This window comes from Chinchilla lanigera, unplaced genomic scaffold (genome assembly GCF_000276665.1).
Source record: "Chinchilla lanigera isolate Chin_1 unplaced genomic scaffold, ChiLan1.0 scaffold00015, whole genome shotgun sequence".
In the NCBI taxonomy this organism is placed as follows: Eukaryota; Metazoa; Chordata; class Mammalia; order Rodentia; family Chinchillidae; genus Chinchilla; species Chinchilla lanigera.
In genome coordinates, this window is record NW_004955416.1 from 31,738,627 (window position 1) to 31,751,664 (window position 13,038).

The 13,038-nt window shown below is 47.7% G+C and overlaps 1 long non-coding RNA gene and 1 pseudogene across 1 annotated transcript; one reads left to right on the plus strand and one right to left on the minus strand.

Annotated features, from left to right (window-relative positions):
- Window positions 1–7,129: 7,129 nt before the first annotated feature.
- On the minus strand, window positions 7,130–10,438 carry LOC102022595 (annotated as a pseudogene).
- Window positions 10,439–11,502: 1,064 nt separating this feature from the next.
- LOC102024903 lies at window positions 11,503–12,610 on the plus strand. The gene is made up of 3 exons (XR_260452.2): window positions 11,503–11,573; window positions 12,064–12,386; window positions 12,505–12,610. It is a non-coding gene; the product is annotated as an uncharacterized LOC102024903 (long non-coding RNA).
- Window positions 12,611–13,038: the final 428 nt, after the last annotated feature.

Here is a 13,038-nt window from a genome sequence, read left to right on the forward strand (position 1 = left end):
CGGCAGGGTCCCGTGCTTCAGTGAAAGGAGATTGTGTCTGTCTTGTTGTGGGTTGGACCCTGGCTGTGCCCTCAGGTCAGTGTCCCTGGCATAGGTGTCTGCATTAGTGGCTCAGGGTTCTCCTGCTTGTGACCATTGTTTGTCTTCTACAGTCAGTTTTCCTCTTAGAGGAAACAAGTTTGAAGTCTCACTCTTAAAAGTACACTCCATCCCATTCCTCTGTCCTTCAGAGCATGCACATGCACTTTCACTGGGTGTGCAGGACCTCCAGTGGAGGTCTCTTTTGCACAAGGAAACCAGGGCCCTGAGTGGTATGCCCAAAGGTTGGTCTTGATGTGCTGCTGCTCCAGGGCCCTTGGTGTGCTGCTGTGGCATGGGAGGGGCCAGGGCAAGGTGTCAGGCCAAGCTCTTGGCCAGAGGCAAACACATGCCCAGTCCAGCATACATGACACTCATCGTGTGTGCACAAGGAAGCATAGTCACCCGTGTGGGAAGATTCTGAGGTATCTGACAAAGCACAGATACATGACAGAGTGAAGGTACAGGCTGCTGTAGTGTGGTATCACAGAAGTGGGTGCCTTCTACTAGCCTCACTGGTGGTTTTTTCCATCTACACCACTCAGGGCAAGTTGCTGTGGTAGGCATGACTTCAGCTGCATGTTCCTGTTTCCTGGGCACTGGAGGAGCTTGGAACACTTACAAGGCTTCTGTCCTCATGACGAGTCCAAGGCCTGTGGAATGCTGAGGAGGCTAAGCTTTTCCTGCCGTAGCCTGTGGCACAGGTCTTTGTAAAGACCTGTGGAACCCTCAGGACTTCAGTCCTGGCAGGCTGGAAATGACTGTGGGTGTTCATTCCTTGCATGGTTGGTGTTCCAGGGGCGTAAGCATGGCCCTGAGTCCTGCAGGGCCTTCAAAGTCTGCTCGTTGGGCTTGCCCAGGGCCCTTTGGACTGGCGGGCACGTGAGGCAGCTCTGAATATGCGTGGATCGATGATGACACCCCAAAAAGCATTCCTTGGAAAAGCTGAACAAAAATGAGTGAAAACTCTAAACCGTCGTTCTCATCGTGACGGAGGTCGAGCACAGCGCCTCTCCCAGAGACTGTAGGAGCAGGGCTCCACGTCCACATCTCACATCCTCACACCATGCAGGAAGTATCACGGGTCAGCCCCTTGTGCCCAGGGGCCTCAGGAACATGTGCTCAGTGCAGTGGACGCAGGCAGGCCACACTTGGGTTGACCAGATCCCCACCTGCATTTGGTCTTTGTAGACGAGGGGACATTTAGGAAGCCCTTGCTGAGTCTCCCTCTGCCCTCCTCCCCCGTTTTAGGTGGTGATTTGCCGGCCCTGGCGTGCCTCGACACTGCTCAGGCCCCAGTCTTTGTCCTGGGCCAAGGTTGGGCGAGCCCAGGTTGGATGAGCCAAGGTTGGATGGGCCCAAGCCTTTGGGATGAGGTAGTGCTTACGTTGATGGTTTATGTGGAACAAGAACCAGTGACCAGACACAGGGGGCAGCTCCTCAGCAACAGTCCTTGGAAGGAAAAGCCATGCACTTATTGGGTCTCCTTTTACTGATGGGAACACACAGACAGTGTTGATGCCAGGAACTGCAGGAAGCTTTGACATCAGGGGCTGTGTCCAAGGAATCCCAAGCATCATGGAGACATTGTGTGCAGCTCCCTATGTTGCACTTGGCCCTGTTCTTACCCTCTCCCCCTGCACCACCCGGAAGGTGCTCTTGATTTTTCTGATGCTGGCATTCTGTGCATGACCCCAGTTCAGATGGTCTGTGGCTCCCCCTGGTGGCTGCTGTTGTATTTTGCTACAAGTCGCAGAACATTGTGCTTCAAGGTTCTTTTCCCGTTGTCTTGCAAACAGAGGTCCTTTGGTGTCCTCCTCCGGCCCAGTTGCAGTCCCAGCTGGAAGACTGCAGGAGAAATGTGGCCGTGTTTCCTTGTGGTCTTTGAAGAGATCTCCCTCTGGGTGGGTGTTCCTATTTCATGTACCCATTTTGTGGTACTGTTGGCCTGGGTGAAACATACATTCGAATCAGGCCGTGCTCAGCCCACTGACACTGAAGTTCCACCCCCTCAGGTTGGGCTCCCCATCGGGCTCAGCATTTGACTAACCCAAGGTGATATAAAAAAAAATGGGAGGTGTTGCAAGAGCACTCTTGTTTTCATCCTGACACTATCCTGCTGGATGGACAGTAGGAGGTATCCCATGGTATGCGGAGACCTGGGATCCCCCAGGTCTGTCTGGCCAGGCTGTGGAGCAGAAGGTGGGCATGAACCAGAGAGGTCACAAGTTCATAGTCTCCACTGTGTGGTGGTGTTGTGTGTGTGCATGTGTATTGCAGGTAGTAGGGGCCCATTTTGTCAGGCTTTGTGGGTGATAAAACTCTCAGAGGATCAAAGGAAAAGGGCATTTGGTGTGGGTAAGGCAGGGGTCTAGAAATCAGTTTTGTGTCTCCTGCTGTGGCCAGTAGAGCTGGGGACATCCTGTTGAGAGGCTATTTCCCATGCTTTGGTGGAAGTAGGTTGTGTCCATCTTGACAAAAATCAGCTCTGTGCTACCACTCTCTGATCAGCATCTTTGGCAGAGATGCGTTATTGGTGTTGCTGTTGCTGCTTGTGGCCATTGTTTGCCTTCCATGTTAAATTTTCTCTTGTGATAGGCCTCAAGTCTCATACTTGCAAGGACACTCTTTACAGTTACCCCTCCTCTACCTGCTCCACTCCTTTAGAAGTGGTGTGTGGCCGTTCAGTCAGCCTGGGCTCCCCCTGTCAGTGGTGTCCTGTGTCCAGGGGTACTTGGAAATGGTCAGTGTTCCCAGGAGGCTAGAAGTGGCACACACTTGTCTAGGCCCCTTGGTGTGTAGCTGTGGCGTACCAGGGGTTGGGCCCTGGTCTCGGGTACAGTGAGGGCCAGCAAATGGGCCAGGGGAATCCTTCCCCAGTGCCTTAGCCAGAGCCAGCAGACACACAGTGAAGCCATACACAGTCAGGTGCAACTGTACTCATTCTCTGAACACATGGAAGGACATAGAACTCCTGTGGGTGGGAAGCGTCTCAGGGATCCCAGGCCAGGGCAGCCAGGGATGGGTGAAATGGACGCTTTCCCGGGCCTCACATGTGCTTTTTCCATCTCCACCACTCAGGGGGAGTTGCCCTGCACGCATGCCTTCTGCTCATGTTCCTGGTTCCTGGGTACCAGCTGTGCCTTGGAGGACTGCAAGCCTTGTCACCTCCTGATGAGCTCCTGGCCTGTGGATGGTTCAGGATGGTGAGGATTATCCTTTGCAACTTGTAGATGTGTTGGTAAAGATCTATGGAGCCCCCAGGGCCTCTGTCCTCACAGGCTAGAAATGGCCCATGGCTTTCACATGTTGGGGATGGTGTTCCTGGGGCACAGTGGTGGGGCCCTGGGTCTTACAGGGCTTTCAAGGTCTTCTGGTTGGAGGGTTTGCCCTGTTCCCCGTCTACTGGCAGGAACCGGAAGCATCTCTGCATGTTCTTGGATCAATGATGACACCCCAAAAAACATTCCTTGGAAAAGCTGAACAAAATGAGTGAAAACTCTAAACCCTTATTCTCATCATGATTGCGGTCCAGCACACTACCTTTCGCAGAGACTGTAGGAGCAGGGGTCCACATACACGTGCTCGCATTCCTCAGACCACACAGGGATACATCGAGGGTCAGCCTCCTGTCTCCAGGGCATTCCAAACATGTGCTCAGTTGGGCAAGACTAAGTAGGCAAGACTTGGGTTGAATGAATCCTGATCTGTGTGTTGTTTATGTGGACAAGGGGAGGCTCATCAGGCCTTGCTGAGTTTTCCCCAAGTCCTGTTAGTGCCTCCCCTGTGGTGGTCATTGGGAAGCCATGAATCTGCGTGGCCAGGTTCTCATTCTTCTGGGAGAGGGCAAAGCCCAGCACTTGTCGAGACAGTGGTGCTGTTTGATAGTGTTTACTGTGCACAAGGCCTATTTGGTGGTGTATGTGCAACAGGAATGAAGAGCTTGACTTGGCTGTTGGATTCCCTACCATTGTGCCATGGAGGGAATACTCTCCCATCAGGGTTCATCTTTGATAGAGGTTGATCATGTGAATAGAACAGGAATAGGAAACTCGAATTGGCTGGAGACACCCCTGTAGGGATTAGTGACTCACAGAGGTTCACTTACTATGAGTCCGCTGCCCATCTCCAGACAAGGAGCCTAGGACAGACTCATAAGTAAACATGAAATGCCAGTTGGTTAATTTAAGTCTTGCTCATTGTTGCTTCATGGTCGTCTCCATCAGCCATTGTCCTTAGGGCCTTGTGGTGTCGCCAGGACCTGGATCTCCACTGGCTGGAAATGGCCTATGGGATTTCATGCCTTGTGTGGAATGTGTGTTCTGGGGGGCCTTTATCATCTCAGAGTGTGACTGGCAGACGAGCCTGTGGTGTTTCTGAGTATGCATGGATGGGCGATGACACCCCAGTTGTATCCTTAGAGCTGAACCAATCGAGTGAAAACTTTTAAATTGTTGTTCTCATTGTGACTGAGGTCCAGCACATTGCCACACACAGGGTCTGCAGGAGCAGAGCTCCACTTTGAGATGCTCACATTCCTTTCACCATTCAGGGTTCATCAGTGGTCGGTTCCTTGTCCCCATGGGCCTTAGGCACATGACCTCAGTCTGGGCGGGCCTAGCTAGGTGAATTTTAGGTTGGCAAATGTACAGGCACTCAAGCACAATCACATTTATCCTAGGTGCATCGAAGGAAGCACTCGTACACTTAAAATGCTCCTGAGGTATCCCAGGAAGGACAAGCGCATGATGGACTGAAGGCACAGGCCATGATGGCATGCGATCTGTGAATGCATGCTTCCCGTCACACCCGTGGGTAGCACCCCTGGGGCTCCACTGTCTGAGCAGCTCACTGGGATCATAAACTCAGCACCAATAACAAATTAAGTAGCAGAGTTTAAGGAAAGGAAGACTTTATTTGCAAGAGGGAAAAGGAGAAGATAGATAGCTACCTAATCAGGACCAGGGTAGGGGTGTCCAGAAAGACAGAGAACCCATGGACCCTTTGTTGCTGGCTGCATTTATTTTGTGTCAGGGCCATTTTCCCTGCCTGGAACTTGCTATAACCCAGTTGGGGTTTGCTGGGCTGTCTTTACATTAGATCTGGCCCTCCTGTCTGTGTCATTTATTTTGAGAGGCTTTGTGTACCTTCTTTGTGTCTGTTTATTTGTCCTCAAGAGGACCTTATCTCTGTGATGGGTCATTGGCTGTTCAGGAGTGCCTTATTCATGGTTAATTTAGAGTTAGTAAGGGGAATTGTGAGTATCTGTTGTAATATAGTGACCCTAGAGTGAATATATGTTTGTGCATGGATGTGAATATATATTTGTATACACTGTATAGGCGCCTTCCCCAAAGTTAGGTAGTCTCCTTCCCCTTCTGTCTCCTCTGCATTCTTTTAGAGGTGGGGAGAGGCAGCCATCTCAGCTTTTTGGCTTTGTACATTGTGCTCTGAATCTCCCTGTGCTCTGCCTGTCAGCTTTTCCTCTGGTCTTTTGGTATAAGTCCCAAGGATTTTGGTGCCTTTTTATTCCTTCTCTATCCTTGTCCTTGAAACTGTCCTGAGGTGACCTTCTCTAGTAAGGTTTTAACTCCTTCTTAAGGTTAGTTATAAAACTAATGAGGCTCCGACCTTCTTTTCTTCACACCTAGAGACCCATGCCTCTATATTCCCTAGCCTGGTGTGTGGATTTTTTTTTTTTTAAGATTTTCTTAAATTTTATTATCAAATCTCTACTATACAAACAGTGAACAGAAAAAGGGAAAACATTTGGGAAATGTCTCACTGGAGTCAGGATGACATAGTGGTTAAAAACATGGCCTATGGACCCACGTAGTCTCAGCTCTGTTGCTGATTAGCAGTGGCCTGGGGCACGTACCTCACTTTTGCCACTTCAGTCTCCCCATTCGTAAACCTGGGATGATAACAGCACCTACCTCATACAGTTAGAGGGTTTGAACAAACTAATATTTGAAAAACATTTAATACAAAGCCTAGCACATGGTAAGTGCTATGCTTATAAAACAAAACAAAACAAAACATTAAATTAATTGGGTTAGGCCGGGAATATAGTTCAGCAGCCCAGCGGCTGCCTGGCAAATGCAAGGTTCTGAGTTTGATTCCCAGTACCAAACAAAACAAAACAAAACAAAACAAAACAAAACAAAACAAAACAAAACATAACGAAACAACTAGGTTAATTTCTCCATAAATCTTTTGGATCCTTATCCCTACAGTCTTTTTAGATCTGCTATAGTAGGTATGGGTACACAATTCTGTGTCCTTTTTATTCCTCCATGTTACATCTACTAATACTGTGTCCATAATTACTGTATAATTTACAGGATTGCCTAAAAGAAGTGAGACTAACTGTCCAAAAATTTAGTAATGTGCACACAAAAGACAGTGATACTCTGGGTGATTTAGTGTCACTTCTGTACCAACAATATCACCCTCAGACTTCTACAGAAATCTTTCCACCATTAGTAATCTCAGTGACTAATTGTCTCCTATGGAGGTTAATCTTGTTCAAGAGTAAATACCCTACTCAACACTGTACTATTTTCTTTCTTAAATTCATATTTAGTGTTCTTTATCCTAGCACCTAGACCCTCCTCATATAGTAGCAAAATCTATCTGCCTTTCTAAAATTATGCACAAAATGTGAATGTCTCCATTCAGTACTCTGGCCTGATGAAAAACTATTTCCAGTCAAACACCATTGTTGGCATAGGATTTTCCCTTGGTGACACACACTGATCTACCTATATAACCGGTAAAAGCATGTGCTGAAATCTGCCTCACTGCCTAGTTATGTTACTTAGTTAGGGATTCCTGGCTGCCACAGGGGTGTTTATTTTTTTTTCTCTAATTACATGATGTTGAATAAAGGATGTAAAAGTGCTGTAAGCTTTTATCTATTGATTTTACTCCAAAGTTTCATATTGAATCAGAGAGGAAAGTCTTACTGAACTCTTTAAAACTTTCCCTCTTGCTTTTATTTATACAGTATCTTCAGTATGTTATCAAATACACAATAAAAGAACTCTGGTCAGTTCAAGGGCATTTTCTCCTCACCATGACTCTGGTGCTGAAGCGGGGCCAACTGACCACTGAAGGCTCTTCCACAGTCACTGCATATGAAGCACTTCTGTCCACTGTGCATTCTCTGGTGAATAATAAGGGATGAGTTCTTACAGAAAGCCTTCTTACAATGACTGCGTTTGTAGGTTTTCTCCAGTATGGTTTCTCAGGTGCACAATAAGGGAAGAACTCCCATTAGATGCTTTCTCACATTCATTACACTGATACGTTATCTCTCCAATGTGAGTTCTTCGATGTGCAATAAGGTGAGAGCTACAGTTAAAGGATCTTTCACACTGATTACATTTATAGAGTTTCTTGACAGGGTGGGTTCTCCGATGAGCAACTAGGTGACAGCTCTGACTGAAGGATTTCCCACATTTATTGCATTCATAGGGTTACTCTCCAATATGAGACTTTTGATGCCTAACAAGATGAGCCATCTTGTTATATGACTTTCCACATTTATTAAATTGATAGCATTTAATTCCAGGATGAATACAGTCCTGGCAATTGTAAGGTTTCTGTCCTGTGTGAATTCTCTGGTGGGCAATGAGATGGGAGCTCCAGCTGAAGGCTTTTCCACACTCCGTACACTTATAGGGTTTTTCTCTTGAATGAGTCCTTTCACATTTACTAAAAATCTAGTGATCCTTAAAAGCCTTTTCACATTCCTCACATTTAAAGGGTTTTTCTCCCCTGTGCATTCTTATGTGAGCAATGAGATGGGATCTCCAGCTGAATGACTTCCCACATTCCCTGTAGTTGTAAGGTTTCTGTCTAGTATGAGTTGTTTGGTGTCCAGTGAGATGGGAGTTCCAGTTGAAGGCCTTTCCACACTCATTACAAACATAAGGCTTTTTTTCCTGTATAAATTCTCTTGTGTACAATCACATGAGAATTCCAGCTGAAGGCTTTCCCACATTTGTTACATTGATGGGGTTTTATTCCAGTATGAGTCTGTTCATGTTTGGTAAGGGCTGAACTGTTCCTAAAAACTTTTACGCATTTATCACATTCATAGGGTTTCTCTCCAGTATGCGCTTTCTTATGTTGAATAAGAGCTCTAGATGAAAGATATTCCACATTCATTATACTCATAGGGTTTCTCTGCTGTGTACATGCTTTTGTGTTGAGTAGCAAGAGTTATATCCAAAGAATTTCTCCCATTCATTGTATTTATGTACTTTCTCTAAAGTATCAATTTTTTGATGTCCCATAAAGGCTGAGCAGTAAAAGATATTTTTATATTCTTTGTAATCATACTGGTTTTCTCCAGTATGAAGTCTTAGGTATTTATTAAATTATGGGTTCTGGTTATAAATTTTTTTTTTTTTTGGTTTTTCTCCGGTACCGGGAACCGAACTCATGACCTTGCACTTGCCAGGCAGGCGCTTTTGCCGCTGAGCTAAATCCCCAACCCCTCTGGTTATAAATTTAATGGCATTCCTTACATTCATATAATCTTTTCCTGTGTGTATCCTTTATGATCACCAAAATGTATGACATTATTGAAGGATTTCATACCATCAGTACATTTGAAAAGATTGTTTCCAGTGTGCATTCTTATAGGATGAACAGGTTGAATGGACTGGGTAAATGCTTTGTCACATTATTGTAACCAGTAATTTTATCTACATACATTATGACCAAGTTTCATCTCTAACTTTCAGCCTGTGTGTCTGGCTTATAAAAATGTTCTAATTGTGAAACTTTAAGAGATGGAGCAAAGTTTAAGCTCTCACTATATTCTGCCCCAAGTTCACAGCATTCAGAACCTCTTTGACACAGTACTTGTTTCTTGCTTGAGGAGCATTCACCTCATAGCTCTACTCTGGTTCATGTGGTTCATTTCTAATTGGTCTTTATATCTCCAAACTCCTAATATGGAGAACCAAGAATCATCCCATAGTCATCTTCCCAACTTCATGCCATGGGGTCGTTCTTCCTCAAAAATACTCTGTGCTGAGATCAGTGCTTTGCTTTCAAAATTTATCATCCACTTTAATTCACTTTTGTGTTATTTCTTCCTGCTTTTCACCATGACATCTGCCTGGACAAGAGTTCTGAGGATACACAGGCTCCACTAAACATAGCTTCTCTCCTCCCTCCAACAGTGGGGTGACCTCAGGCTTGGTAATCTGGTGCCCCTCACACAGCAGGTGCCTGAAGGTTTCAAGCATCACTTCATAGTATGGGATCCTCTGTGTAGGGTCCAGGTATCCCACTTCTCCTATATGAAGTCCACAGCCATGCCCCAAAAGGTCACTGGCGCTTGGACCTGGGCTGTTGGAAGCTCAGCTTCCCTTCTCCCCTCCTCATGCCTTAGAGGGTTAGAGAGCCCAGGAGGTCCATGGGTCAATAGCTGCCATCCCCCAGGACTAGTTCATAAGGGGACCCCATGAGCTTCAGGGGTTGATGGCTGCCGTTCTGCAGACTGATCAACCAGTCTCCAGCCCAAGAATACAGGAAGTGTCAACCTGGGATGCGTGTCTACACCAATGCTGGGGAGGGCACTGAAGAGGGCACAGAGGCTAGAACCAAGGATGGGCACACATGCAGAGCCCTGTGGGTGGTTAACATTAGGTCATGTGCTGACGGCAGTGGGTCGGGAGCAGGAGGACTGCAGCCTGTGCAGCAAGGGCACTGTGGGAAACTTGGCCCACAGGCCTTCCACTCCATGCCCACACCCCCGACACGCTTGGTGCCCTGGTGAGGCCTCATGGGTTTTTTCTGTTTTTACTATTCAGGGCGAGTTGCCAAGGCCATCTCATACTCAGTTACCTGTGACCAGATCCTCAGAAGTGGTGGCACCAGGCAGTTGCTGCCAGCCTTATGTCCTGAGAGTGAGCTGCCTACCCGTGGACAGATGAGAATAGTAAGCATTTCTTTGGGTAAGAAGTAGATGTTGTCCTGAGGACCTTGGAGTGTCACCACAGCCTCTGTCTCCATGCGCCTATCATGGGCCCATCATGGCCTGGTGTGGACCATGTGTTCCTGGGACACGGGGTTGAGGCCATGGTCCTCCAGGGCCTTTGGGCTCTTCTGGATTGAGCAGTGCACCTGGCTGTGGCGTCCTCAAGGGTACACAAATCAATGATGACACCCCAATTGCATTCCTTGGAGCTGGACAGAATAAGTGAAAATTCTTAAAGCATCCTTCTCATCATAACTGAGGTCCAGCATATTGCCACAGACAGGGACTGCAGGAGCAGTGTCCCATTTTGAGATCTGCACGTTCCTTTCCTCACTTGGGTTTACCCCTGTTCAGCCCCATGCCGGGGCCCTTCAGAGCATGTCTTCAGTGGGATTGGCCAGGCTAGGCTAGTTTGGGGTTTCAGTGATCCTTGAGATGGGATCCCTGAGATGTGATTGGATTTTTGGAGAAGGGTACTGAAGACTCAGTGATTTTCCCCCAAGGCTGTGTGTGTGTTGTCATTAGTGCTTGTGATTGAAGAGGTTGGTAGCCTCACTGTGTTCAAGTCCAGGTCTTCATTTTCCTGGGAGAGGGCAAGATCAGCCCTTGAGCAGGAGGTCCTGTCTGAGTTAGCTGACTGTGGACAGGGTCCAAGTGGATGGTGGCTGTGGAACAGGAGGCTGCTCTCCACCGCTAGTCTATAGGAGTGAAAACTCTGCCCTTCTGGGCTGAGAATTGCCCAGTGACATGTACACAGTCCAAACGTTGGGTATACAGGAAGCCTTGACTTTGGGCCCTGTGCCCAGGGGATTCCAGAGCAGGTGTCATGGAGAGTCTGAAGCTCTTGTCATCTGGTTGGCTAGATCTACCATCCTCCAGATCCTGCCCCATCAAAGTACCCTTCATTTTTGTCTACATGGAAGTCTACGTTTGGCCTTTTGGCTTTCCCTGGGAAGTGTCTGCTTTGGTTTCAGGGTAGATATAGCCTAGGCCTCCCCTTGGTGGTGACTGTTTTTTGCTGAAAGTTACAGTGCATTGTGTTCCAACCTTGTCTTCCCAGTACCTTGCAAGAAAAGGTTCTTGGCATGCCCTTCAGGGCCAGCAGTCCAAGCTGCATGTTTACGGTGCAAATATGGCTCTGTTCTTGTGTGCTCTTTCTAATCTCTCTGTGGGCAGGTGTCCATCTCTTCTGTCTCTGTCCTGTAGCACTGTTGGCCACCATGCCCCTGCCTGATGTTGGCATATATTTGAATCAAGCTGTGCTCAACCCACTGACCCTGAAATTCCTTCTCCACAGGTTGGGCTCCCCATTGGGCTTCCCATTTGTCTAACACTGAGTGATGCTGACAAAAGTGAGAGATGTTGGAAGAGCTCTGTCTCTCTTTGGTTTTCAAGCTCTCCTGCTAGGTTGAGGGTGTGAGGCATCATAGGATGTGTGGAGGCTTTGGATTCCCCACACTGAGCATGGTCTGTCTGGCTGCACTCCTCAGAGAAGGTGGGTTTGAGATGTAGGTGTCATGTGCACGTAGTCTCTGTGACATGCTTCATGTGTCCATTGCAAGTACAAGAATACCCAATATGTCAGGCTCTGTGGTTAGTGCAATTCTCCTTGGAGCTCCAGCGGACAAACTGCATGGTGCCAGTGAGGTAAGGACCTGGAATTCAATTTCCGTCTCCCCATGTGGACAACTGGACTGAGAGACCTGGGCATTCTTAGTATCACTGGCCTCCACTGAGGAAATACTGATGAGGTGCTAGGGTGCCCTTCTTCAGGGAGATGGGGTTGTGTCTATTTATGGTGGGTCAGGTCCATACTATGGCCTACAGAGCAGCATCCCAGGCACAGATGTCTCTATTCAAGGCTTTGGACTCTGCAGCTTGTGGCAATTGTTTGTTTTCCATGTTAGGTTTTTCTTTTGGAAGAAACAAGGTTCCATTCTCACCCATGAACACTCTACCTAGTGAAACCCCTTCCCACTCCACAGGTGGTGCATGTCCATTCACCATGAGGTCCCTTGCCGCCTTCTGTCATGTCCTTGTATGAGGAATGTGCAACCCTGAAGGATGTGTAGAAGACATTGGAGTTGTCCTGCTGTTGATCGAGACCCCTTGCTGTGCTGCTGTGGTGTGGCATGGGGAAGATCCGGGTCTAGAACATGGGGTACAGTGAGGACCTGATAACATGCCTAGTGAATCCCTCACTGCGCTCTTAGACAGGGTAGGCAAATCCACATGCCGTCAAGTACAAGCACATTCATCTCATGGCCCATGGAAAGAAACAGAAGTATCCACATGGGACGGTCTTGAGGTAAATTAGAAAGAGCAAGGGGAGGAGAGAGTGAGGCCTGGCTGGGAGAGCATAGGCTCCACGAAATGGATTACTTTCCCCATCCTCACATGTGGTTTTTTCTGTCTCTTCTACTCAGGGGAAGTTGCCTGGCAGGCCTATCTTCGCCTGGGCATATGTGGTTCCCGATGACCAGAAGTGTCATGGAATCCTGCAAGCCTCATGTCCTCCCAGTGATCTCCAGCCTGGTGTCTGATTGAGGGTGGTAAGCATTGCCCTTGGAAGCCTCTAGATGTCTTTGTGTGGACTGTGTGGAGACCCAACACCTCTGTCCCTGTAGCCTGAAGTGGACCATGAAGTTTTAGCCCTTGTGTGGACTGTGTTCATGGAGAACAGCTGTGAGACCCTGGGTCTTTCATGGCCTTCAAGGTCCTCTAGTTGGAGCTGTTCTCTGTTCCCCTGGACTGGCGGGTACCTGAGGCAGTGCTGCATATGCTTGGATGGATGATGACACCATAATAACATTCCATGGAAAAGCTGAACAAAATAAGTGGCATCTCTAAACCGTCGTTCTCATTGTAACTGAGATCTTACATGTTGCCTCACACAGAGACTGCAAGAAAGGGGTCTGCAGAAAAGGGGTCCATGTCTGTGTGCTCACAGTCCTGGGTCT